The sequence below is a fragment of the Rhipicephalus microplus genome, chromosome X, assembly GCF_043290135.1.
Source record: "Rhipicephalus microplus isolate Deutch F79 chromosome X, USDA_Rmic, whole genome shotgun sequence".
In the NCBI taxonomy this organism is placed as follows: domain Eukaryota; kingdom Metazoa; phylum Arthropoda; class Arachnida; order Ixodida; family Ixodidae; genus Rhipicephalus; species Rhipicephalus microplus.
In genome coordinates, this window is record NC_134710.1 from 54901484 (window position 1) to 54929323 (window position 27840).

At 44.1% G+C, this 27840-nt stretch overlaps 1 long non-coding RNA gene across 1 annotated transcript; it reads right to left on the reverse strand.

The window, feature by feature from the left end:
- Window positions 1-4754: 4754 nt before the first annotated feature.
- Window positions 4755-10149, reverse strand: LOC142776844 (uncharacterized). The gene is made up of 3 exons (XR_012887836.1): window positions 9529-10149; window positions 5917-6011; window positions 4755-4886 (listed from the first exon to the last, which is right to left on the reverse strand). It is a non-coding gene; the product is annotated as an uncharacterized LOC142776844 (long non-coding RNA).
- Between the last annotated feature and the right edge of the window lie 17691 nt (window positions 10150-27840).

The following is a 27840-nucleotide window of genomic DNA, read 5'->3' on the forward strand; positions in this document are numbered from 1 at the left end:
TGGGCAAAAAGATAGCGCACGATTTTTACATACGGTACCTGCTTACAGAATACAAACAGTGCGAGCACATTGCGCGTTGTCGCCATTACGGGTATTCCCAAACCAGTTGCTTGCATGAAAGGCGGGCGATCACTCAGTGTGGACTATGTGACATGCGGTCTTACAGTGGGCTGTCTGCATAATTTAATGGGTCATACCAGAATGGAGCCTGAATGTAGCGATCGCGTGGCCGCATTATAAATTGATTACGTATAGGTGGCGCGGCACTTGAAACCGTTAGAAATTGAGGAGTATTTTTTAATTACAAGTCATGGTATTCCTAGATTAATATTATAACTGCTAACCCATCAAACACGTGAGTATACTTGAACCAATGCGTTACTTTCTTTCAGTTCACTTTACAGCAACTTGATTTTTGACACATGCAAATTACTGTCTTTCAGTATGGGCAAGATGAACAGCAAGTAACATACGTAAAATATACACTACAGAAAAGTAATTACGTTTATAACAAATGTGAAGTACTGTGCACACACTGATGAACTGTTTAATCACTTCAACATTGTCCCCAATTTACAAGCTTAACGAGCATCCCCAAGCAATAAGATATAAGAAGACATATTAGACATCTTCTGTATTGGTAACATTTGCTACCACGTACCCGACTCGTTACCAACAACATTGAATCTTTTCATATTATAGAGCAATCTTGGATTTTACTGTTCCTTTGTGGTTAGGTAAGTTACGTCAAAGTAAACTAGTTATTGGAAAAGGCAGCGGGCGAGATATGGGAAAATTTTTAATCGCGAATATATATATATATATATATATATATATATATATATATATATATATGTATATATATATATATATATATATATATATATATATATATATATATATATATATATATATATATATATATATATATATATATATATATATATATATATATATATAGTCTAACTTCAAACTTCATGTCATCGTTGCTTGAGGACATGGGTGAAATAAAGTTCAATTCAATTGCTGAGTTTTTCACTGCACACACAAATAGCCTTTGTGACATGGATGTTTTCAAAGCTTTTTGAAATTAATTTCATTAAATCTTAAAGACACAGGGCAGGGCAACATTTGAAAAAATCGTTTTTTTTTTGCAACTTGAGAGTGGCGTTCCTTTGGGTATATTTTCTACCTTCGCTCTTTTCTTAAACGCTTATTTTAATTTTTTTCACCTCAAAACCAGTTTTTCCGAAAGAAAGTATTGAGTGAAGGCGCACCCTATCCCTGGTATGTGTTTTCTGCTTATGGGCTATTTTTTTTAACAAAAACAAACTTCATGTGTGTAAAAATTTTCTGATATCTTTTAAGGCAGTCCGAAGGCACTGTGCGCCTTTACATTCACACTTCCTCGTGGAGCGCATCATTTCGAACACTTCCAGCTTATAGCTTCATTACACCTTATTTTTGTCCTGCTTGTCGATAAGCTTAGGTGCTGAGGGTGAAGAAGGCCTCCAGCAAGTGTTTTGCGGCAACCCATACAATTTTTTTCTGAATGTGAATAAATGCCAGTGACGTACTGAGGCGCTGAACGCTGAACCAGCAAGCTCTTAATTGTTGAACTTCTCAGCCTTTTCAGCGTCCTTCGAGGTGAAGAACATGCAGGGTGACCATGGGTATGCTCTGATAGACAAGACTATTAATTGTGATGCAATTAGACCGAGTAGGGCGTGAAAACGACCCGAAGTAAGTGTTGAGCCACAAGGAATGAAGTCGCACAATCTTTGCTGTCTTTGTTTAAGTTCAGAGTCTTAAAAATGGCGACACTGCATATTGTACTTCCATTTATAGACGGTGATATCCCACGAGTCTAAATTCTGAAACAGTTAGGAATTAAGTCTTGCCAAACTACGGTGAATTTGCTTGAAAGCGTTGACCCCGCTAGACGATACATTGTGGATACAGGTGCATGACATCTCACAAAAGATGTAAGACAAGCATTACGAGAGGCTCCAAAGCTAAAATTAATTTTGGATATGATTAGCAAGGCTGTAGCTACTAAATAATGTAGTTGAACAGTGTTTGTGACAAGGTGTGATCACTTTTCAGCCGTTTTCTGAGTTGACACTCTATTATCTCTAAACCACGTTTATAATAATTAGGTACCGTTATCCCCTATGTATTCTAAGATAACCAGCTGAGTGCTTTTTATGGTATTCTGCATAAATGCACACAGATGCTGCAGCAGAATCGAAGTTAAGCATTTAGCAGTTTTTGTGTTACAATTTTTGATAGATGCCAAATAACTCAAGAGTTGGGTCCTAGTGGTAAAACGCAAATATTGCAAAAAAACTCAAATTTTAATTGATTTGCTTCAATTAAAAGAGCTGAAAATTTGAATGAAAATGGTGTGTGTATGCGTTATGTGAATATACCGTTTAGTCACCGACAAAACGGTACCTCAAAATGATTGATTGATTTATATGTGGGGTTTAACGTCCCAAAACCCCCATATGAGTATGAGAGACGCCGTAGTGGAGGGCTCCGGAAATTTCGACCACATGGGGTTTTTTAACATGCACCCAAATCTGAGCACACGGGCCTACAACATTTCCGTCTCCATCGGAAATGCAGCCGCCGCAGCCGGGATTTGATCCCGCGACCTGCGGGTCAGCAGCCGAGTACCTTAGCCACTTGACCACCACGGCTGGGCGTACCTCAAAATGACCAAAAATGCACGGGACACATAGGGCCCATACGCGGTGCCCACCAGGAACATTGGCATATGGCGCCTTGTTTGTGCCGTCAGGAAGATTTGTGTTTTTTGCTAGGAGTTTTTGGGCTTTTCATTATTATTGTATCTGAAATGGGATTGCGTTTTGTTTACTGGTCTCCAGAGCGACCAATTTTCCGCTTGTTTTTCTTAATCCTGCATATTCATTTGTTGAGGCTTAGTGGAACATGAGTATATGTGGCACCTTCTTGCTTAAAATGTTTTTTACCACTACCTTTCCCTTCCAATAATCTTGCCAACATCTGGCATCATGACGTCCTTGCGCCAAGCGTTCATGACATTGCCTCTGGTGCTTGAAGAAGCATTCTACGAGACCAAGTATGTGGTATCATGAAAAACGATGGAGGGCGAACGTTGCCTAGCCGCGTTTTCTAGACTACTTCTCCAAGCGTCAACAGCATAGACAAGAATTCGAATGAGCTGGGTATTGCAGTGAAGTAGCAGAGAAGTTACTGCAGCCACTGCACTCGGCGACAACTTATCTTGGCTGTGGAGCGAAGGATGTTGAGGCGGGTCATTCGCACGTATATGTTACTACCTAGTATTATGACAGCTTTCAGCCGTTTTAATTTATAGTTCCGGGTTGGTTCGCTTGCTCGCCGTATTCGTCGACAAATTAGGCTGGCAGCTCCGTACCCCAGAACAGACGTTGCAGATAACTTCGCAACATTTCTTCGCATACTGCACGCACTTTGGTTATCTATCTATCTATCTATCTATCTATCTATCTATCTATCTATCTATCTATCTATCTATCTATCTATCTATCTATCTATCTATCTATCTATCTATCTATCTATCTATCTATCTATCTATCTATCTATCTATCTATCTATCTATCTATCTATCTATCTATCTATCTATCTATCTATCTATCTATCTATCTATCTATCTATCTATCTATCTATCTATCTATCTATCTATCTATCTATCTATCTATCTATCTATCTATCTATCTATCTATCTATCTATCTGTCTGTCTGTCTGTCTGTCTGTCTGTCTGTCTGTCTGTCTGTCTGTCTGTCTGTCTGTCTGTCTGTCTGTCTGTCTGTCTGTCTGTCTGTCTGTCTATCCGTCTGTCTGTCTGTCTGTCTGTCCGTCTGTCTATCCGTCTATCTATCCGTCTATCTATCTATCTATCTATCTATCTATCTATCTATCTATCTATCTATCTATCTATCTATCTATCTATCTATCTATCTATCTATCTATCTATCTATCTATCTATCTATCTATCTATCTATCTATCTATCTATCTATCTATCTATCTATCTATCTATCTATCTATCTATTTATCTATCTATCTATCTATCTATCTATCTATCTATCTATCTATCTATCTATCTATCTATCTATCTATATATCTATCTATCTATCTATCTATCTATCTATCTATCTATCTATCTATCTATCTATCTATCTATCTACCTTGGGGTGCTTTCGTGGTCCCCCATTCACTTGGGGTAAACCACAACTGGCATGGTAGGGGAAGAGAGTTTGACGAACATGACATCAATAATGTCCCAATACCGACGCGTACCTCGTCAAACTCTTCCCGCGCAAGCGGGTATGTTCCACTGGTATGATGTGCCACACGTGACTGACACTTATATCTACCCAGGAATGGCGAGAACACACGTAGGTAATTTTAACACGTAACACGTACATCTTTAGTGCAGACCTGACGAATGCAAAGAGTGAATGACAGGGTCCTAGCGGGAATCAAACCCCAGCATTTTGCGTGGTAATCAAGTATTTTACCACAAAGCCACTCCAGGTCTCGGAACTACTTTGAAAAGTAGTTTTTCATGAAGTGTCTCGCAGAATATGTTTCATTTATTGAAGTTTTTTTATGATATTTTTATTTAACCCAAAGTGTTTTATTCTATCGCTTTATGAAGTGTTTGTAAACGTTTTTGTTGCCTACAGGCATTTTGTATGATGTGAAGCTGTATTTGCTCCGTTTGCATTTAGTTATGTACACAGTGATGCTTTATTGTTTTACATGCATCAAAATCATTTGTATGCATGCCGAATGCCCAAAAGAGTAAGAGCCTCTGTCAGGCCACATGGAGTTTAGCTCTCGCTCCTCTTTCTGTAAAACGAAAGAAATAATAAACGAAAGAACAGAAAGAAAGAAAGAAAATAGATCCCAATGTTCACGAAACATCAATTCTATAGTTGCAGCGCTGGCTATCAAATTTTATAAACATTACATATGTGCTCCTATGATACAGCCGTCACGTCGTGTTAACGTCAATTGTAGTTAGGTACCATCCGCTGAAGTTGATTTATGTAGCAGTGCGCAAGGCTACCACCCTCGTGAGCACCAGCGCATCATATCAGCTTACCTGTTTTGGTGTAGCTAATATCCATCTTGCTGTTGGCATTGTTACGCAAACATAAACAGCTGGTAATATAAAACATATGCGGCTGTTTAACGTGTGTCCGTGCGTGCACTTTTAGATATCTTTATCGCCACTTCGTGACGTTTCGCTCAGTAACGAAAGTACAACACAGTCATATTTCATGCGCAAGCTTCTCATAACATCGACTTCAAGGGTACGTGGGACCTGCTGAACTTTTGTTTTTCTTGAATTTCTTGCCACAGTTTAAAAGACATTTCGGAGCGAATGCACCTAGCGGCCCTTCACCTATAGCTTTGCAGCACGTGACCGTGAGAAATACTCTGCAAACAGGCGTACTTCCAGGTATTGCGGATCGATGAAGGGATGTTATGAGCGTTCCCTTTACAACACCACGTTATAAAGGGGCGTGACATGTATGCCGCTAGTCCCGACCAAAAAAAAAAAAAAAACGAGAAAGAAGAAAAAGAAAAAGAAGAAAAAAACACACAAACTTCTTGTCAGTTTCGGCTCAATGCCTTGTGCCAATTGAAAACTGCAGATTGAAGAAGAACAGAAGACAACAAAAAGGCAGAGATGTTATCCAGTCCAAGAGGACTGGTATGCTACTCTACACTGGGGAAATGGGTGGGGAGTCTTAAAAATGGAGAAAGAGAGAGAGATGAGAGAGAGATATGAGAGAGTACGCACATAAAATTGCACTTCGTAGTCCCGATAGAACAGTAATTAAGTTTGTAATTGCTCGTTCAAGTCAGTTACCTTCCGAAAGTTGAGCACCGCCTTCGTCGCCTTCACCCGCGATTTCCTCTCAGGTCGACATTCCACAATTGTTTCTGCCGTCATCGGTGTCGGATCTATGTGAGTTAGAGTGGCTGTTAGAGATGTTTTCGGTGTATTATAGCGAGGACAGTCGCAGCGCAGATTGAAAAGCTGCGCCTGGGAGTAAGTATATGAAAGCACCAGTTCCCTAATATAGATAATAAAAGAACAATACATAAGCATTCTGGATGGTCAGAAGAACATTCAGGATAGGCTTGAGGCTATAGAAACAAAACTTAAGAACGTTGAGGAATGTACGGCTGTAATCAAACAATTCCATAATAAGTTCAGTCAACTCGAGAACAGCATAAAGGCATTAGAAAACCAGATGGTAGACCTGGAGGACAGAAGTAGGCGCAATAATTTGATAGTGTTCGGGCTTCCAGAAGTCGTGAACGAGACAGCAGAAGGGCTCGCTAAGAGTGTAATCGAAGACTTATTTCAGAAAACATTAGACGTCACGGTATGTTCAATTGAAAGAATGCACAGGTTGGGACGCAAAACTGCTCACCGGCCACGCCCGGTTATAATGAGGTTCATGGATCACCGCGAAAAATTAGCCGTGTTGAAAAACTGCCCTAAACTAAAAGGGAGGGGCATATCCGTATCAGAGGACTTTTCGGCCACTACCCGGCAAATAAGAAAGCAGCTTTGGGATAGCGCAAAAGAAGCCAAAAAAGCGGGCCAGAAGGTAAAGCTCATGCACAACAAAATCAAAATTGACGATGACATGTTTGAATGGGACAATGCCCAAGCGAAAAGAATTCCTATCTCTCGGCGCAATACCAGAACAGACTCGGCGCAATGAACTACTAAAGAGCGTAAAAAGAAGACACTCCGTTGCACGAATTTAAATGCTCGCAGCATAATAAACAAAACCGCGGACTTAGAAAGCCTTATCATCACGTATAAACCACATATTTTGATAATAACTGAAACTTGGCTACACTGTGATATTGGCGATTCTGAAATAACACCCCCCGGATTCAAGGTATACCGCAAGGACAGAGGCTCTCGAGGGGGAGGTGTTGCTATTCTGTTTTTAGAATCTTTACGTGTAGTCAGATTACCCGATGTGGATGGAATAGAATGTGTCGTCGTTAAAGCAATATTTGAAGAACTTCACATCATTATTGGCGCCTTTTATCGCCCTCCTAGCTGCGACACGTTTGTCGAAATATTTAACGAGTTCTTGTGCTCCTATGGCAAACATTCCTCTAATATGCTCCTGGCGGGTGACTTTAATTTCCCTTCCGTAGACTGGCAAAACGACGTACCTGAAGCCCTTAGTGCTGGTTCGGAGCCGTTTGTTGACTGCATAGTGCTTCATGGTTTAACGCAACTGGTTACTACACCCACCCGAGTGCAAAATGAAGCTGAGTCCGTTTTAGACCTGTTCCTTGTAAATAACGGCACTATGCGACGAAATCCCCAGGTTGAGGTTTTTCAGGGTATATCGGACCATAAAATCACCTGCCTCACTATGCAATTAAACGCTCCGCTTCAAGCTACAAAAGAACAACGTCTAATACCCGATTTCACACGTGCTAGTGATGTAGACATACTTGATGTGCTTGACAGCTCGTTTCCTGAATTTGTTTCTATGTGCAGATCAAAAGAATATTCGATTGACCACATCTGGGGTTTCTTTAAAAGCGTAGTGTTTGACACAATGAATAAATTTGTACCCTTCCGGAGGAAAGTACTGAGGCAGGATAATCCGTGGATGAATGAAGAAATCGTACGCATGGGACGAAAACTAAAAAAGCAAAGAAAGCAATGTAAGCAACGCCCATCAACAGCTGCCTCTGATAGAATGCACGACTTGCGAATGCAACTGAAAAACAAAATTAAGACAGCAAAAGAGCATTATCAGCAAGTGTTGTTAAAAGAATTCATGATTTCGTCTCCAGACAAATTCTGGCGTTATCTCGCACCGAAAAAGAACACTGTTATCAGCCTTTACGTGGACGATGAGCCTGTTTACGACAGCCTAGATGTTGCAGATGCTTTGAACCGGTATTTCTGTTCAGTGTTTACTGATGACGATGGAAACATCCCGCAATTTCCTTCTTTCATTGAAGTGCCTCCTATCAGTGACGTGTGTGTCAATGAAGAAGGTGTCTTTTCCCTTCTGCTCCATCTAAATGTTAAAAAGTCCCCAGGTGTTGATGGCATACCCAACGCTTTTCTTGTGAGATATGCTGAGTGGTGCGCGAAGTACTTGTGTTTACTATTTAACAAATCTCTCGAGTGCTCTGAACTTCCCGAGGATTGGGTGTATGCTAAAATCACTCCAATACCGAAAGGTAACGAAAACCGTTCTCACTTATCGTCATACAGACCGATTTCTATTCTCTCAACATGTGTCAAAACGCTCGAACATATCATATTTAAGCACATTTCACAATTTCTTGAGAGCAATTGCATTCTGGACGCCCGACAGCATGGCTTCCGCCGGGGACGGTCCACTGTAACTCAGCTTCTGGAAACGGTTCACGACTTCGCTGCAACACTGGACAAACGGGGGCAAGTGGACGTCATATTCTTAGATTTTGAGAAGGCGTTTGACCGTGTGTCGCACTCAAGATTGCTGAGTAAATTGACGGCCATTTTGAAAAATGAAACTTTAGTGGCATGGATTAAATCATACCTTTCCTACAGGCAACAGAGCGTAGCCGTTAACGGCGCATGTTCTGTGGCCTCGCCAGTACTTTCGGGCGTCCCACAGGGCTCTGTTCTCGGGCCACTTTTCTTTGTCGTTTTTATTAACGATATTGTACATGACATACCGGTAAAAATTAAACTTTTCGCAGATGACTGCGTTCTTTACAATGAAATCTGCAACCATAACGATCAGGCCGTCTTAAACGCGTCACTTAAAAAAATACAAACATGGTGTACTAGGTGGCAGATGACTCTTAATTACAAAAAAAACTGTTTCAATGACCATTACACGCAAAAAGGCCCCGTTGACGCACACGTACCAAATAAACAATCATAGTCTAGCTGAAGTATCATCCTTCAAATATTTAGGAGTTTTAATCACATCCGATCTGAAATGGAACGAGCACGTCACGTACATTCAGAAAAAGGCAATGCGAAAACTGGGATACTTAAGGAGAATGTTACCGAAAGCTTCTCAGGATACCAAACTGCTAGCTTACAAAACTTACATCAGACCACTATTAGAATATGCTTCAATTATCTGGGACCCATACACTCTAGTTAATACCAATAAGCTTGAGAGCATACAAAGAAAAGCCGCGCGATTTGTTTACAGTTCATACAGCTGGAAGACGTCTCCTACGAGTCTTCTCCGCAGGGCCGGTTTGGAAAGCCTTGCGGTAAGACGTTATGATGATCGGCTAAAATTTTTTTATTTGATGTATAACGATAGACTTCAAATTAACAAGGAAGCATACATCCAGCCGAGCATTTGCCGCCCAACACGATCCAATCGCCCAATGAAAGTCGCTGAATTTTCATGTAAAACAAACGTCTTCAAAAACTCCTTTTTTCCCCGTACGTGCCATGAGTGGAATCTGTTACCTGCTAATGTTGTGCAATGTTCTGATGTCTCATCCTTTCTTCATGCCCTGTTGAATTCGGCATGATTTTTTTTTTCTGGTTCAAAGTGTACCCTTAGAAGTGTATTGTTATGCTTGTATGTTATCCTGTTTTCTTCTTTTGTATCGCCCACACCTGCTCAAAGCCTGGCATCCAGGCTAGCAGTAACCTGTAAATAAATAAATAAATAAATAAATAAATAAATAAATAAATAAATAAATAAATAAATAAATAAATAAAGCAAGCGACGACATATTATGAAGGCAACATGTAAGCGTATTGAGGACTAAGTCTTTCACAGCTACAGGCAAAAAGACGGGGCACGTGTTTAACTTTTAGCACACTTCGCTTGGACAGCGACATCACTCTCATCGTGATCGAGTTTCCCAGACTCCTGCTCCCGAAGTCAGTGACTGAGCTAAGCAGCTGCGGTGTCGTGGACCTCTTATTATGACGTAGGATCATCTGTCACACGACTGAACGAGTGCGTACAGATGCAATTTTTTAGATTGGTCACTTTTTTAACGCCAATGGAAACGCAGAGCAAAAGTTGCAACTGTCAGTATCCTCAAGCGGGCAACGTTACCCGCCAAGCGGACGTTTTTAATACGTTCTACCTTATTTAACAGCGAAACTTTGTTTCGCGCTCCAGTGTCACGCAAGCCGACGTACTTAGATGAATCTAGAGTATTTTCAATGCGTACTTCCCTTTCCTTTTAAAAACAGTGTTGATGCTCCCACGGTGACTGTTCTCTTGGTTCTTCCTGACACGTTGAGGAGATTACACGTGCAGATGCCCTGAAGGGGGAGAACAATAAGAGGATGCCGAGTTGCCGCCCAAATTCAGCGCAAGCTTCTGTCTTTCTTGTTCGCTTATCTACCGCTGCGGTCATTGAACCACAGTGCTACAGGTGTGGTCGGTATCAGACAGACGTGCTTACATGAGGTAGGCAAAGTGAGCCGAATGAAGAGCTGGTTTCGGCTGGAAAAACAAGAAAAAAAAATGAAGTGTGTTGCGAAGAGCCAATTTCGTGGCACAGAAATTCTATTCGTCAGTGTCATCACTTAGTCGAGCAAGCTATAATGCACTTTAGTATGGCCTTGGGTGCCCCCCCCCCCCCCCAAAAAAAAACGTGAAAACATAACCATCGGTGACCTTGGCGTTAAAGTGAACGGCTCCAAAATTATCACGTGGTCACTTGAAGTTGTAAAAGAGTACGTCTATACTTAGGACAGGTAATAGCCACGAGATTGAAGTAACTAGAATGATAAGAATGGGGTGGAACACATTCAGATAGCATTCTCACCTCACGAATGGTAGATTGCCCCTATTACTCAAGTGGAATGTATATAACAGCTGCATCTTACCGATACTTAGCTACAGAGCAGAAATCTGGAGGATTGCGAAGAGGGTTCAACCTAAGTTGAGAAGCCGCAAAGGAAAATGATAGGTGTAACCCTAAGAGACAAGAAGAGAGCAGAGTGCACCAGGGAACAAACGGGTGTTAAGGACATCATAGTCGGAATCAAGACGGAGAAATGGTCAGGGCCAGGGCACGTAGCGCGAACTGGTCATGAAGGATCCCATACTGGATTCCAAGAGAAGGCAAGCAAGTGAGGGTAAGACAAAAAGTAAAATGGGCAGATGAGAAGGGAATGATCAACCCAATAACTGACAAGAAGAGCATGCCTTTTGCCCTCGAGTTATGCCGAATGCATAACTTACTCTTTTTTTCGAAGATCGTTCTTTTAACTTCAGAAGTGTGGCAAGTTGGGCTAGTTGGCATGACATGACGATAGTTATAGCGCGAGAACAGAACGACGACGACAAAGAGACTCCTTCTTGTCTCTTTGTCGTCGTTCTGTTCTCGCGCTCTAACTATCGTCATTTAACTTCAAGTTATAACATTTGCGCGTAGTGCGATGAATGGAAAGCAGCAGTCTCTGGAATAGAACATAGGTGATGAACACAGATGCTGGAGAAGAACATGATGAAATAGGACCGAGGTATTTATTTAGAATATGCCAAGCGCAAACGGATATGGAAGTTAAAAAAAAAAAAAACCAGAACACCGCAATATTTCAACGGCCAACCTCGCTTTCAAATCGTATCAACTAATGAGAAAAATACCGGTGAATTCTGCCCATTAACGTACCCCTTATAATTGTTAGGAATTTACGTCCCTAAACAGCTACATGTTTGTGAGGGACGCCATGGCGGAGGGCTCCAGAAATTTTGACCATCTGGCGTTCTTTAAGGTGCACTTAAATCACACAGCACACGATCCCCCAGCATTTCACCTCATTCAAAGTGCGACCACAGTGGTCATGGTTGAAGCCGTGACTTTCGGGTCAGCAGCTGAGCATCGTAACCGCTGCACCACCCTGGCGGACCGCAATGAAGTGGAGTGAGGCAGGCAGCATACAGACGGTTTTTCAGCTACACCTATTTGAATTGAGTTATAGAAGGCACACCGAGTTAGTATTATCCTGCTAAAGTGTTTTTACTGTAATATTCTGCGAAATCCAGGGAGAACACCGCCTCTGTAAATACCGTGTTCCGACTAAGAATTTGGCAGTATTCACCGGATGAAGCGACGACCTGAATTGAGCAGCTGTGATCCCTATGAACGAGTAAAGTGAATAAAGTCTTAGGAGCAGCCGTAACAAATTTTTTTGGAGCTTATTCTCCAAAGAAAAAGAACTATAGAACATGAACGAATTGAATAAATGGTTATAGATGGAGATTTATGAACGCTGTTCATAATGTAAAGCTTGTTGACAGTACAGCTCTTGTGCCATCCCTTTTTCTCGTGCTGAATTCAAATTACGGTACTTTTATTTACTGAACAAGTTATTCATACAATTACAAATAATATCCAATAAAACAAAGAAAGGGCCGCTTATAGGCCACGTTACATCTATACTGCACTACCGGTCGAGTCCTCGCACTCCTTCGAGAAATTTCTGCTTTAACTGTGGCCAAACACAAAATCGAGGTAGCAAGTGTGAAGCTCCCAGAATCACCTATAGCCAATCAAAGCTCCCAGACGTCGCCGTTGTGCCATTCACACTTTTGTCGCCGGCTGCGAGCTATTTACGTAAGCGTACGCGCGCAGGATTCATCGTTGGGAGGGGGTGGGGGAGCAGCCAAAGTAAAAAAAAAGAACTTCGCGAAGAACATCACAGACTGTGAATTCATCCAGTACCATTAATAAACCGCATAGCGCTTTGGTTGCTTTTCGCAACCGATTCGAATGGGATGTGCGAGGGGATTAGCGTACAAACGCAACGCCAGTTTAGCGGTACCTGATACTGAGAAGCCAAACAGCGTTGTGAACTGTGGCCGGTAACGCCATCAATTGACCGTGATCTTTATAGGTCTATTTTTCTTCCTTTGTTTTGTGTCGCTATTGTCTTCAGCACTCCTTCATGTAAAGTGAAACCGTATTTACATTTAGGATGACTGCCAGTTTGGCATGTTGGTATAGGTTTATAATGAAACAAGCCCTATGTGTACGAACACTAATATTGCGCTTTTTTCATTATGATCGCACTTACACCTAAAATAACCCGATGGTATATATTAAAGCCGTATGATTAATCAGAAAGAAAGCCTTCGCATTCAAGGAAAATTTCGTTTTGCCAAAGAAAGAAACAAAACACGATGGGCACATGACTTTTCCGTGGCTGCCTCTTCTACAAACAATAATTCTCACCTGAACTGAACGTGAATCGATACCGGATACAAAAAAGTAGCCCTGTTACAAGACACTCGTAATGCACTCTGAAGTAATCTTCAGTGGGAGTCCTTAGACAGAGAAACACTCAATATCTTGATGCAATTCCAATGCCTAAAACAATTGGTGATACATCAAACTTTCAACACTATTCCACATAACCACTTTGACTAGCGTCGTCATAAACTTGAACGCAGCAAGTAACGTGCTAAAATGAAATCGGTAAAAACGTTTAATTGATCCAGGGAAAAGCTTCGACGAGGGCACACCACAGTCAAGAAGCAGTCTACTTCTTTAGATGCGAAGCAGCTTTTGCTGGGGGGTGTGTCTGTCCCTCGGCGACCGTCTGCTCTCCCACTGCACATACGCCAACTCTCCCCTTCTCCTCGTGTGAGCGCGAGTAGGTGGCAGAGCGCTGTCTTCACTTTGTTTCTCTTCTCCCGTTGCCCCGCCACGGTGGTCTAGTGGCTAAGGTACTCGGCTGCTGACCCGCAGGGCGCGGGTTCGAATCTCGGCTGCGGCGGCTGCATTTCCGATGGAGGCGGAAATGTTGTAGGCCCGTGTGCTCAGATTTGGGTGCACGTTAAAGAACCCCAGGTGGTCTAAATTTCCGGAGCCCTCCACTACGGCGTCTCTCATAATCATATAGTGGTTTTGGGACGTTAAGCCCCACATATCAATCAATCTCTTCTCCTGGTTATCTCTCCTGCGTGCACGCTCTCTGTTGCCCTCTCCTAGCAGCGCTGGGTTTGCGACACACACACGGTAACTCACACATATTAGGGGGAGGGGGGTGTAGCATAAGCGCTACACAACACTACACAAATCCACACACAAATGAAACGTGCACGGAAACAACAGACAAATTAAAACATTAAATGGAAACACAAGTGAACACCAGTGCTGATTCGCACCCCCCCCCCCATGGTTCTCTTTAGTGAGAGATGGTGTAATTTTTTACGAAGAAAGTTAACGCGATGGTTTTAATTATGACATCGGTAAACGTTTTCATGCCCCGAACGTCTCGGACTGATCTCCCGTCTCGAGAGACAGACAGATAGAGAGAGAGAGAGAGAGAGAGAGAGAGAGAGAGAAATAGATAAAAAGAAAAGGCAGAGAGGTTAACTTGGTATTAGTAACCGGTTTGCTACCTTGCACAGGGGTGGGGAAATATGAGTTGGAAAGGGAATAGAGAGAGAGCTAAAATAAGAATAATAAGTGTGTGTACAAGCACACACACGAGGACCGTGTCAATCAGTGCTTTAGGCGTGCGCGGGGTTTCCCATAAGGGGGAAAAGTGACAAACTTTCAATTAAGGCACCCTTCCCCCCGGTGGGTCGAGTGCGATAGACATCAGGCTTCACAAAAGACGAACAAATGAAAATGAAGCGATGGCTTGCTTCTGACAATGTGTTGGTTCCTGGTTTTCCTGGAAGAACGAACTTAGATGCGCCGATGTGACAACGTGTTCGAACTCGTTTCGTTTAACAGGAGCGAATCATAGTTTTTGGAATGCAACTAGAGGACTTCTTTGTCACAATTATTGCCAAAACCTACATGGCCATAACCCTGCACCCGAAACAATGATGGTAAAGGCCCGACTGACTAACAGTACGGGATGAAAACTGCGTTCATCCTTACTCACGTGAGCGCACACTTCTGATACACTGGTTGGACGCACAAAGCTCAGTAGCACCAGCACATATTTTTACTGTGACGTTAAGTCCTGTCGATCGCGCAGGTTTTTTTCTTCCGAAAGAGCTCGGCCGTCCAACTTATTGAGCGCATTGTGAATGACTCTCTCTGTGAACAGTGCTGCGGACAGTCACTCAGAGTATGTTGAATCATTTCATCACCTCCGCAGTGTTATATGCTGTGGTGTCGGCCATTTTTATGCTGAACGGGTACGAGTAGAATGGAAGGCTGTATCAGGAGAGAAAAGAAAGGCAGTCTACAAGTTTAACTAGTCTAGGAGGACTAATAGGCTACACTACGCTGGGGAAAGGGATGAGGGAGTTTCAAAGATGGAGTAATATAAAAGTAGGGCAAAACACGGACACACCTTACAGTCCTGATAACGCCATTTATCTATAACAGCCGGTGCAAGAATGGCTTCTGTCGTCATCGGTCTCGGTTCAATGTGAGCTAGAGTGACAGCGAGAGATTTTCTCTGCTCATTGTAGCGAGGACAGTTGTAGAAGATGTGTTGTAATGTTTGCTCGCTACCACAGTTGTCACAAAAATGGTTGTCAACTATTTAGTTTAGAAATAAAAATGACTTCGTGAAAGCCACTCTTGGCCATAAATGGTAAAGCAGAGTGGCATCATTTCAGTGTTGTCCAGGAGGTGTCTGAAGACCTAAAGATTTCAGGCGTTGGTGGTGTTGGTTGGGCAGTTTAATTGCCATATTTCAAGTGAAAGAAGTGATTTTTTCGTCCATCCGATCGAAGTTGGGTAGCAGTATTGGTCCTTGATTGGGGTATTGTCTCGAGCCTGTTGACTTGAAGCGGGGGTCGAGCAGCATTTTCGGCGTGTTCGTTGCCTCTCCCGCCACACTAAGAAGCCGCCGAAATGTCACGTGACGTCATATCTAGAATGCACTATAAAGGAGATACCTAACCTGGAAGGCCAAACGCTCGTATGAACCGTGCCGCAGGGTTGATAGCAAGTATCGCAGAGGTGCCTTCGAGTCAGTGAAGATTAGCCATCGGAGAGGCTGATTGTGGTTGACTACCCGAAATTCCGCATAAAGAGCGGCAAGTTCTTCAGCCGTAGAGGTCGTTGGGTGGTCTGTGTTGAAACTGGTGGTAATAGCTCCTGCTGAGACCACCGTTGCTCCGCACGAACACGAGAAACTAGTTGATCCATTAGCATAAACATGTACGTCATCGGCGTACTTGTTATGCAAAAGGATAAGATAAAACTGCTTCAGCACCAATGATGAGAGCTAAAATTTTCTTCTGATTCCCGGTAGCGTAAGGTGCACTTGATGTCAAGTGAAGCACAATGGAGGTATCGCTAGCTTAGACGCGGAGCTGAAGCCTGACGGATGGTGGATGGCATAGTTTGAAAGCGTTGCACAATACGACATCCGTGGTCTTTCTGAAGGCCGTGTTGCAAGGTGATAGCAATGAGCCCGAGAAAAACGCTTAATATAAGCTCTCAAGGCTTCCACCACCATGTGCGTTTGCATAGTTTGATTTTTAAATGCGACGCCCAGCCATAACCTGCATAGAAGGGAACCACCACCTTGGCGAAGTCCCGGAGGAAATGGAAGGCTGAGTGTTGAGATTGAAAGAATATAGTCGTGCGTGCTGAAACGAGGCTCCCTCTTCTGCGACGTTTGCGAGCAAGCACGCAGAGCTTCCGTGTGGCGTCGGTCCTGGAGAAGGTTCCAGTATTTCAATGTTTTCTGTACAAAAGGAACGGGCAGCTTGATCGGTTCGTTTGTTGTGATAAACCCACACTGACTTGGCCGCCACCGAAACGTTATTTGATGTCTTTTCATAGTTAAATAGTGCCCACCTTACGTCCCAAATTAGCGGCATGTAGATACCAAAATAACCCTTGAAAATAGCTTGCGCTTCATGCATAAGCAGAGGCATTAGCTCTTCTCACAAAGACAGCGAAATAAAGAGGTAAGAACATGCGCTGAACGCTCTGTATACCTTGTATATCAGTAGCAAGGCGATGACCTCATTCTACTGTCTCAGTGTTCCCAAGCTCATAAAGCTAATAAGGTTCAATACAAAAAACTTCTAGATGCCGCTTTATCTTCTTCATATTGCACTTCCTTGGAAAGGAAGTTTATGGAAAAAAAAATAATGGTGTTGGCGCAAAAAGAAGTTTTGTTTTCGTTTTTGGGTCAGTAATGCAGCAAAAGGGCGAATGATTACCTCATGGTTCCTGTTTGTGTCCGGCTGCTTTCTCGGAAACGCAAGACTGATGGGGGCCTCGAACTTACGAGAAGGAAACCGGATACGCATACGAAAAGACGAGGTAGCGTTAATTGTCTTTGAAATAATCTCAATTTCTTTTCCGAGTACCACGACAATAATGGAAATATCCCGACTGCACCTTTCTCAGACCTTTCTTATGTAACCGAATGGATCTATTACAAGGGTGCTTATACCTTGCCTATTCTTGCACACCATATGAACAAGCTTACGAGACAAACTCGGGATATACATTCGGTAGTCATTAGATATCTAGAGCTGACACTCTTACTCTGCCCTGTTCATTATTCCTGTTCAAGGTGTACAAAGGCCTTAGATGCCTCATGAAATGTGGCAATTACCGTCACTAAAAATTGGAGTGACGGAACAAGTTATCATGCGATGACGTCAGCACATGACGTCATTATGACGTCACAAATCTCAGAAATTCGGGATGTCATCATGAAGCCATTTTTGTTGTCAGAAGACATGTTGTAACACAATGACGTAATCACGAGGCGTAGTAGCTTGGTCAAATATGGGCCGATAGTCAAGGAAACAGTCTGGGCTTATCGATGTGATATGACAAAGGTAAATTCGCAGAAGACGATGACCGAGATGAGGTTTGACACACACGAGGGCTGGTCCTATGAAGGAGGCAGTCCAAAAACAAGTGTGATTAAGAAAGGTTTAGGAGCAGGGAAGGAGTAAGTGCATCGGTGAAGGAGAAAAAAATTAGGGGACCCTAAAGTTGCGCCTTTAGGAGTTGAACGCAATAGCGACACTTCGTTCAAAGTGTGTACTTTAAACACTTGGTGCATGAAACCCTTTCGAATTTCTTGCACCCACTATGTGACCATAAAGGAATAGGCGCAGTAACGTGTGTGCCTCATGTAGTGGGGTACCGGCTTTCAACCACGGAGTCATTACGATAATCGCACATTCTGACGCCTGTTGGCAGTGGACGCTTGTAGCACGCATTATTACTGCAATACTTCATGTTGCATTGTGAAGTATGCATACCGGACACGTGTGTTTGTGAAGCATGAAAGCTACTTTCACTGAATTTCCAAGCGAAGGAAGTTCTTTTCAGTGTTTTCACATGCAGAGGTGTGGCCGTGTGCTAGAACATCCACTTGCCGCGCAAACAACTCGAGTTCAATCCTTGCTTCGACCTAATCAACCCTGGTTCGGGCCCCTCTCTGCTCGAGGATTTTTATTATTTGTTTATTATATTTGCATCATTCTCGATTTTCGGTCACGTACGAGATGATAATTTTTCACTTACAACCAACGACACCAACGCCGGCACCGACAAAATGAGCTTTTTCGAAATTCGCTTTTTAATGCTATCGTGCTAAAATGGTTTTGGCCTTCGAATCCTCTTAGGAGAGTGCATAAGAGATGCGGCCAGTTTTTTTTTTCTTTTTTAACATTTGAGCGTGGCTTTATTATAGGGAAAGGTCATTCAGTACATACCACCCTTAGACAGTGTACATTTTTATTTAATACATGATCACGGTGTTTTTTTTTTTGTGTGCTTCAGTTGCTATTAAAGTAAACGACCGACAACCTTCCTTATCCTAGAACAACAAGCCACCGTTAAAGGTTGATGTCTTGAAAGGCGGCTTTCTTATTCACTCACAAGCGTGAGGCAAAGTACACTTGCAGGAGCACTGTCTTTCCAGTTTCGCGTTCGTATTTACAGAACCTATGGACCCTATTTTATGTATTCATTGACAGGTGCTTGATAACGTCCCACTCATGATAGCAAATGGTTCATTAATAGGGCGATCTCTGACACCATGACTATTCGCGCCCGCGGTTTACGCAAGAACCATTTTCGCGAGCATGAGCCGTGGGAGCGTGGCGGCATCAAGATGCAATTCTAACGAACAAGAAGATTCACAGGCAGTGGAAGGTCAGCCTTGCTCATACTGAATACCTTGCTCAAAGCAAAAGCAACCGATAAGCTATTTCGTTAACCACTTTCTGTTGAAATGCTCACAAAGGGCATTGCTTTGAGCGCAGATATGTGCCATATTTTGAATAAGCAAAAGAAATGCATTGATGATATACTACATCACATGTATGATAATGTAACAGAAGTGCCTAGTGAAACCATCAGATCTATTTATAAATAGAAAGAAAGAAAGCTGTATATGACAAACAATGTGCTTATCCATGAAAACGGATGTATTTAGTGACGGAAGGTGATTAACAGTGTGACGTTCCTGTTGCTTACTGAAACTTACCGATAGTAAAGTGCTTTAACAAAAAACCCAATATTTTCTCGCTATAAAGCTCTTGTTCATTGAAAAAATGGGCGCTGTACGTTTCTCTATTGACTAAAAGGCAGCACACGCACCCTGCATCAAGACAGCATGACGAAGAAAATTGCGCTGATGTTTCGCAGAGAGTGAAGGCTACGAAATTTCTTACATTGGGTTCATATTCTGTTGGAACCGAGGTAGACGGAAGGGTAACGATTTGTTTGACTTGCCAAGAAGAGACAGTGTACTCGGGTGTGGACTGCAAATGACTGCGTAGTGCGTAGAGCAGCATCAGCGAAACAAGCAAAACACATATTAGGTACATAGTGCATAATGTTGAACAACACACACACACACACACACACACACACACACACCACACACACACACACACACACACACACACACACACACACACACACACACACACACACACACACACACACACACACAGACATATATATATATATATATATATATATATATATATATATATATATATATATATATATATATATATATATATATATATATATATATATATATATATATATATATATATAGTGAAGTGGCGCATAGTCTATTCTCTCACACAGGGGCTATAAATCCAGACGTGATAATATATGCCGTCTTCTGTATACCAGCAGCGTAAATATTCGCCCCACAGCTAGAAGGATGCGCTAGGCTGATGGTCTTGTCCGAACAAACTGGGCCTTCTCCAGCCTTCCAGCCTTTAATTCCTTACACGTCTGCTGGGAAAGAGTTACGAAGGCCAGCAGCGAATTCTCCACTCACGTGGGAACGGAAGGACCATTAACTCCACTGTATTGCTGAGCAAACGTCGTTACACGATGCACGGTAGCGCCGGAAATTCATTTAAAACTTTGCGCCGGAGTAAACAGCGCAGTCGTAAAGGACAGATCGAACACTGGAGTGCACCACTCCGACGGGTGGTACAAGCCCACAGAGGTGAGTGGGAAGAACGAAAAAGATGAAAGTCAACAGCCGGGAGCTGTTGACGCTTGCGATAGACGAACACAAGAGGGCACTAATTATGACCGCCGTCCGCTGCGAAGTCGGTTTGTTGACTCGACCGGACGGCCCTTAAGCCGCGTGTTGGTAGCGCGAGCGCTATTACAGCGGCTGCAAACGCGCCTGCCCGAATCGAGAACACACACACATGGCGTGCACGCGGGGCCTCAGGCGGGATCAAAAACAAGCGCGAGCCCCGCGACGTCATCGTGCGGCTCAATACGACGAGGTCGTATCTGTTTGGCCCGGAGAGCGATAACCCGCGCGACTGCCGTTCCGGTGCGTGCGAGGAGGAGGCGTATCTCGGTCGCGTGCCCTGACCGCAATTAGAGGGGGCAGTGACCGGCCCGGGGTCGGGCCCCGCTTATCGGTCGCTCCGCAGCGCCGACCCACAGACGCCTTATCGGAGCTCGGACCTCCGGCCGGCGACGCCAAAAGTGGGCCGGCACCGCGAACCCGTTGTGGGATTCCGGATGATATGGCAGGAGCTTCCTCTCCGCCGCGCGCGGGGCTTCAGCCGGAGTAACGCCGCGGCCCGAACTCTCCAGCGGCGCACGCCTTCGAAGAAGCGAGGGCCTCCTTCCGGAGGTGCGCCTGCTAGACGCGCTAGTCCCCAACGGAACCGTCGGTCACTGAACCCGAGAACGAAAGAAGTGTACAGAAACACAGAAAGCGCCAGACAGGACGCGCGAAATGCTAATGGGGTCGAAAAGTTGGCAGACAAACAATGCCGAGATAAGAGAAGGGAAGCGTTGCAGAGTTTGTTGAGTCGCGGATATGGCGATCTGTGTCAGAGCAAAGTGCGCTGGCTTCTCGCGTAGCAGGCTTATGTAGAAAATGAATACGCACCCTTATCGCATGCAGTAGCCTCTTGCTCTATGAGCACGCAGAGACACTGCTTTATGAGACGACCCATAGAAACACGCTAAGTTTATGCCCTCACAGGATCGTTATAACGGCAATCCTACAGAACGCATGCTACAGCAAAATGAATGCATGCATAAAAGGGGAGAGTGCATGAACGTTTTACTGTACGCATCCCGCGTTACCTATATAAATATCCCTATACATAGCGGAGAACAAAGCCATTACTCCAATGTTTTAGTTTTGCCTTTGCGCCATCAATATCTCAAGCCCCGCCGTGGTGGTCTAGTGGCTAAGGTACTCGGCTGCTGACGCGCAGGTCGCGGGTTCGAATCCCGGCTGCGGCGGCTGCATTTCCGATGGAGGCGGAAATGTTGTAGGCCCGTGTGCTCAGATTTGGGTGCACGTTAAAGAACCCCAGGTGGTCTAAATTTCCGGAGCCCTCCACTACGGCGTCTCTCATAATCATATGGTGGTTTTGGGACGTTAAACCCTACATATCATTCAATCAATATCAATCGCCATCAATACCTCAAATACAGATAGAAGCCTTCTCGTTAATCGTCTTAGAAGTAAATAAGGCAATAAGACAGTCCTGATTTAACAGCAGCATATAAAATAACGTTTACCAACCTTTTACATGGAACTTTTGTCCCGACATTACTTTTTGCTTCCATAAGCGCTCGCTTGTTCTGGGAAAGATTACGATGTAAACGTCAGGCATCCCAACACTGGACGGTTAGTGAACAAAACTCGTCAATATTTCGGCATTCTTGATGTGAGTGTACCGGAAAACAAGAACTTGAAGAAAAAGAAAATACGCGAAACCTAAAAAAAGCGTCAACCTTTAGAAAGTGTCTTGTAATATTGATAACCTCAACTACACGGGCCCCTCTGCTGCTGATTGACAGAAAAGATGGTATACAATAAAACGCCATTTGTCGACACTCAGCAATGGTTGACTTCTGTCCTTGCTTATGTGACACCTTCTTAGTGTTTAGCACACAATTTTTTTTAGTTGAACACTAAGATGCGGAGTGCGTACATTTTGAAGTGAACTCATCTCAACAAAGCTTACCATAAATACACCACGATCCACAATAACCCACTATAACGAGCGTGAAGTCTACACAAAACTATCTTTTTCCTGTTTGTTCTTCACTATTCCCCTATCTTTTCCTTCTTTCTTTATGGCATTAGACCTCAGTCGATTACACTGTTACCCCCCTCTTTCTCTATAATTTAGGTTACGATGGCTGAGAACTTATCCTAGTTAAACAGAAGTGACGCGGCTGTCAGCCACTATTCATTGCGAAAGAACTTAGAGTACTACGCGTTTTTCAGAAGCCCGTAGGCCTTGACCATTGAAAACTAAGATCTCTGCCCCCCCCCCCCTCCCCAAACATTATAGAAAGCATTGCAGTGATTGATTGATTTGTGGAGGTTAATGTCCCAAAACCACCATTTGATTATGAGAGACGCTGTAGTGGAAGGCTCCGCAAATTTCGACCACCTGGGGTTCTTTAACGTGCACCCAAATCTGAGTACACGGGCCTACAACATTTCCGCCTCCATCGGAAATGCAGCCGCCACAGCCGGGATTTGATCCCGCAACCTGCGGGTCAGCAGCCGAGTAGCTTAGCCACTAGACCACCGTGGCGGGGCGAGCATTGCAGTGAAATGACAACCCAATTACGAGGCTGATAGCGTATTTTGAAATCGGGTTGCCTACGCACATTATGCGATTGTTTACTCCACCCAATGCCTAATGAATTCGTGTAATAAGTACCTGCGGATGCTGCTGCACTGGTTATTGTGCCCCTATTTTCCCTTATGAGTGAAACTGTGTCTTTGAGAGGGTCAAGGTGTCTCTGTCAGTTAAAATATTGAAAAACTGGTTTAGAAATTATTCTTACACGAAACTGTTTTATGCAGGGGTCCACCACGGCTCTGCTTATTGTACTTCCATCACGGAAGTGGCGTTGAAAAATATGTACGATGAAATATATATATATATATATATATATATATATATATATATATATATATATATATATATATATATATATATATATATATATATATATATATATATATAAAGAAATATACCGGGTGTTCAAGGTTAAGATTTATGATTTTTTTTTAAATTAGACTTTCGAAGGCACGTGAGAACCACTAGTGCAAATAAATTAAGCAGCCAGGAGGACAGAAAGTTAGATGTCAATTATCGCTGTCAGCAGCTCAATTAACTAAAATTTAATATTTCACTTTTTTTATTGGCTGCGGTAAGTTGGCATGTTTATATTGAATAAAATGCAGGCAGTGGTGCTTGTACACAGTTTCAGTTGGAAGACTTTTTCTAGCACGCGTGTGCTCCGAGATATCCGGCTCCAAAGTTTGTCTTTCGCATGCAAGAGGGTGAGGGTCCGGGCAAAGCTCCTTCTAAAGTGGCGCATCTGTTGCGTCTGGTGTTCAGTGTGTGAAGGGGGTGGAAGCGTAGGCATACATGACAACAATTACCCTTGCCCTTTCGGCCGGCGAAATCAAAATGTGACAGCGTATTGGGCCATGAGCCTTACGCGTGATCCTGATGACCGCGATAACAGGAGACCATTTTCCGCGACGTCTTTTCGTCTCTTTATATCACACGGAAACATCTTCTGGTGGATGCTTTAGCTTGACCGTCCTGTACTAGGGTGACTCCAGTAGCACAGCGTCCCTGCATTGAAGGTCTACGAACGAAATTCACGTGGAGTCCTTTCGAGCAGATATGGCTGCTTCTAGCGTGAAGTATTCTACCAAAAAAAAAAAAAGTAAACGTGAGGCTTGCAATGGCTGAAATAATAGGCAACGCTTGGTTAGCAATGAAACTTTTCGCGTCTCGCCACCAACAACATCCCCTTCAACAAGGCCCGCTTTCATAAACCTATTTCGACACTTTTGCACAACAGGCTCTGTCCACCTTTCAAGACGGACCAAGAAGGCAATCGTCGATGAAGACTTTCAAATTGACGTTGTCGCGTGCGTAACCTCGATGCCAGAGCTCAGCATCAGACAGATTGCCGATCAGTGTGGTCGCAGCGTCGGAACAGTCACAAATGTTCCAAGAAAGCACGAGTTCCATTCATGTCACGTTTACCTTCATGAGGGCCTAAATAAGGCGAACTTTTAAGGTGGGTTGACTTATCGATCGGGGCCTAATCAAAACTGGCTTAGAAAATGACTTTTACACAGAATATTTTGAACTGATGAAGCTCAGTTTTGTTGAAACGGAAGTGTTAATCTTCACAACGCCCATTATTGGGCACAAGAAAACCTATACACAGGCTGAGGCAGCACAAGCATCCAGTTCGCTGGAGTGTGAATGTGTGGTGCGGCATACTCGGGGACAGGATCATCGGACCTCACTTTTTTGAGGACAACTTGAAGAGAAAGATGTACAAAGAAAAAATATTAGGTGTTGTCATTGATGACCTCATGTGCAGTTTCTCCCTGAATGACCAGCGCCAAGTATGGTTTCGGCATAGTGGAGCACCACCAGATTTTTTACCAGGGCGAAGAGCTGGCGGGACCGACCTTTTCCACAACATTGGATTGGGCGCACAAGAACGATGATTTGGCCACCAAGATCTCCTGACATTTCTCCGCTCAACTTTTTTCACTTAGGGCTACGTTAAAGATCGAGATTACGTAACAGGGTACAGCGATGTTAGTGACACGAAGAAAAGAATAATATCTGCCTGTGCGAGTATTCCTGCAGACGTAGATGCACCGAGTCATCGAGTCGACGCAAGAGTGGTTCGTGATCTGCGTTGCTGAGGACGGCAGACATTTTGAACACTTTTTGGGGATTGACGTCTTGAGAGGTGAATAGTTTCGATGAGATTTGTGCAGGAACGAAATAAGCTCATGTACCAGCAGGAAATATGCGGTTGATTGATTTGTGGGGTTTAACGTCCCAAAACCACCATATGATTATGAGAGACGCCGTAGTGGAGGGCTCCGGAAATTTTGACCACCTGGGGTTCTTTAACGTGCACCCAAATCTGAGCACACAGGCCTCGACATTTCCGCCTCCATCGGAAATGCAGCCGCCGCAGCCGGGATTTGAACCCGCGACCTGCGGGTCAGCAGCCGAGTACCTTAGCCACTAGACCACCGCGGCGGGGCGAAATATGCGGTACCAAGGAAAAAAAAAACTAGATAAGTTATTACTGATGAAGTCGCTGCTCTTGATTTCCATAGAAGTTACAGTACTCGGACATGAGCAGTCACGCTATTCGCGTAGCCCAGAAAACGACCACGCACGCTTCTCTAGTCATTATTACTCATGCGCACTGGCGTCCAGATTCTCCGCTCGCACCGTTATCCCGGCATGGTATCTGCCACTAGCGTTAGAGGCTCTGCAGTTGCGTGTTACGACACTGATTGCAAGGGTTCTTCGATTTTTTATTTTGACGGCCGAGAGGGCAAGGCTTACTGTTATTACCTACGCCTACGCTTCTACCCTCTGCACAAACTAAACAGCGCACACAAGAGACGCGTCGCACTATGGCTTTGCGCTGACCCTCACTCTCTTGCATGCGTAATCATGCGAAAAACCATTAAACTTTGGAGCCGGATATCTCGGAGCACAGGCGTACCAGAAAAAAAAAATCCTCCAACTGAAACTGTGATAATTATCGCTGCTGACAGCGATAATTATCACCTAACTTTCTGTGCCGCTGGCCGCATAATTTATTTGCACAAGTGACCCTCACGTGCCTTCTATCGCTTAATTTAAAAATAATAAAACTTAACTTTGAACACCCGGTATACCAAGAGAGTAGAGCGAAGAGAAAAAAACCAAAAGGCAAGCATTTGTCAAGAGTACTCGAACTAGCTACCTCTCTATTGCCAACGCGCGGCGCTCATCGCTACGCCATGAAGCGTGAAGCGTGCGTCGTATGTAGTGCCAACGTCAAGCCATTTATATATACCTTACACCGTTTAGCAGTCTTTAGAGCTTTGAAACTTTCGCATGTTTTCGGTATCAATGGCGAGATGACGCGATGGGCTTGCGTTGGGCGTGCTCTAAAGGTCGTCGCCTCCATGAAGCGCCGCCTCCACGGAGCGTGGTCGCTCCTGCACGCACGCTTATTAAATTCGTAATTCGGGAGAGGGCGAACGTCACTTCTCGCACTGCCACGGCCGCGTTTGCGAAAGGAGCACGCTGCTGACATACGACGCAGGAATAATTGTGACAGTTGTTCGTGCTTGTTCTGTGCATACTTGTGCGCTTGTTTTGTGCGTCTTTCTGTTTCAACAGCGCACTGTAAGTGTCGAGCTGTGACACTTGTTAGTCCGCGTTCGAGCGGTGTATGCTAATTTAATTCCTGCTTTCTGCTTGAGGTGTGCATTGCAAGTTTCGAGCGTCTTGTCGTTCTTAACGTGACTTTGTAATTTGTTGCTGTTGCTGAAACAAACCACAATAAACGCTGAACTACCTATGTAAAGACACGTTTCACTTTCGCGTTATACCGATTTATATATATCAGCACCAGCTACGTTTTGTGTGTGTGTGCTTGCGTGTGTGTGTGTGTGCGTGCGTGTGTGTGTGTGAGCGTGCAAGCGTGCGTGCGTGTGCGTGTGTGCGTGCGTGTTTGTGTGTGCATGCGCGTGTGTGTTTGCCTGTGCGTGCGTGTGTGTGTGTGTGTGTGTGTGTGCTTGCGTGTGTGCGTGTGTGCGTGTGTGCGTGTGTGCGTGTGTGCGTGCGTGTGTGTGTTTGTGTGTGTGTGTGCTTGCGTGTGTGCGTGCGTGCGTGCGTGTGTGTGTGTGTGTGCGTGTGTGCGTGCGTACGTGTGCGTGTGTGCGTGTGTGCTTGCGTGTGTGCGTGTGTGCGTGCGTGTGTGCGTGTGTGTGTGTGCGTGTGTGAGCGTGCAAGCGTGCGTGCGTGTGCGTATGTGTGTGCGTGCGTGTGTGAGCGTGCAAGCGTGCGTGCGTGTGAGTATGTGTGTGCGTGCGTGCGGGTGTGTGTGTGCGTGCGTGCGGGTGTGTGTGCGTGCGTGTGTGCGTGTTTGTGTGTGCATGCGCGTGTGTGTGTGCCTGTGCGTGCGTGTGTGTGTGTGTGTGTGTGTGCGTGTGTGTGTGTGTGTTTGTGTGTGTGTGTGTGTGTGTGTGTGTGTGTGTGTGCACGCGCAACAACGTTCAAATCCATATTGCGTGCGAGCAATGCATATGCAGTCAGAGCCTGAATGTGGCTCAAAACTGCTTCGAACGCTGCAAAACTGTGCAAAAGTCGCTAATGTGACATCGATGGGAAGTACATACAACCGAACGGACATAGTTATATACTGTACACTATCGGTATCCACAAATATTTCTACGCTTCGCGAACTGCCATTAGTATGATGAACACTTGCAGTGTTTTGAGCAAATCCATAGACCTGCTTATCTGGAATCCTCATATCT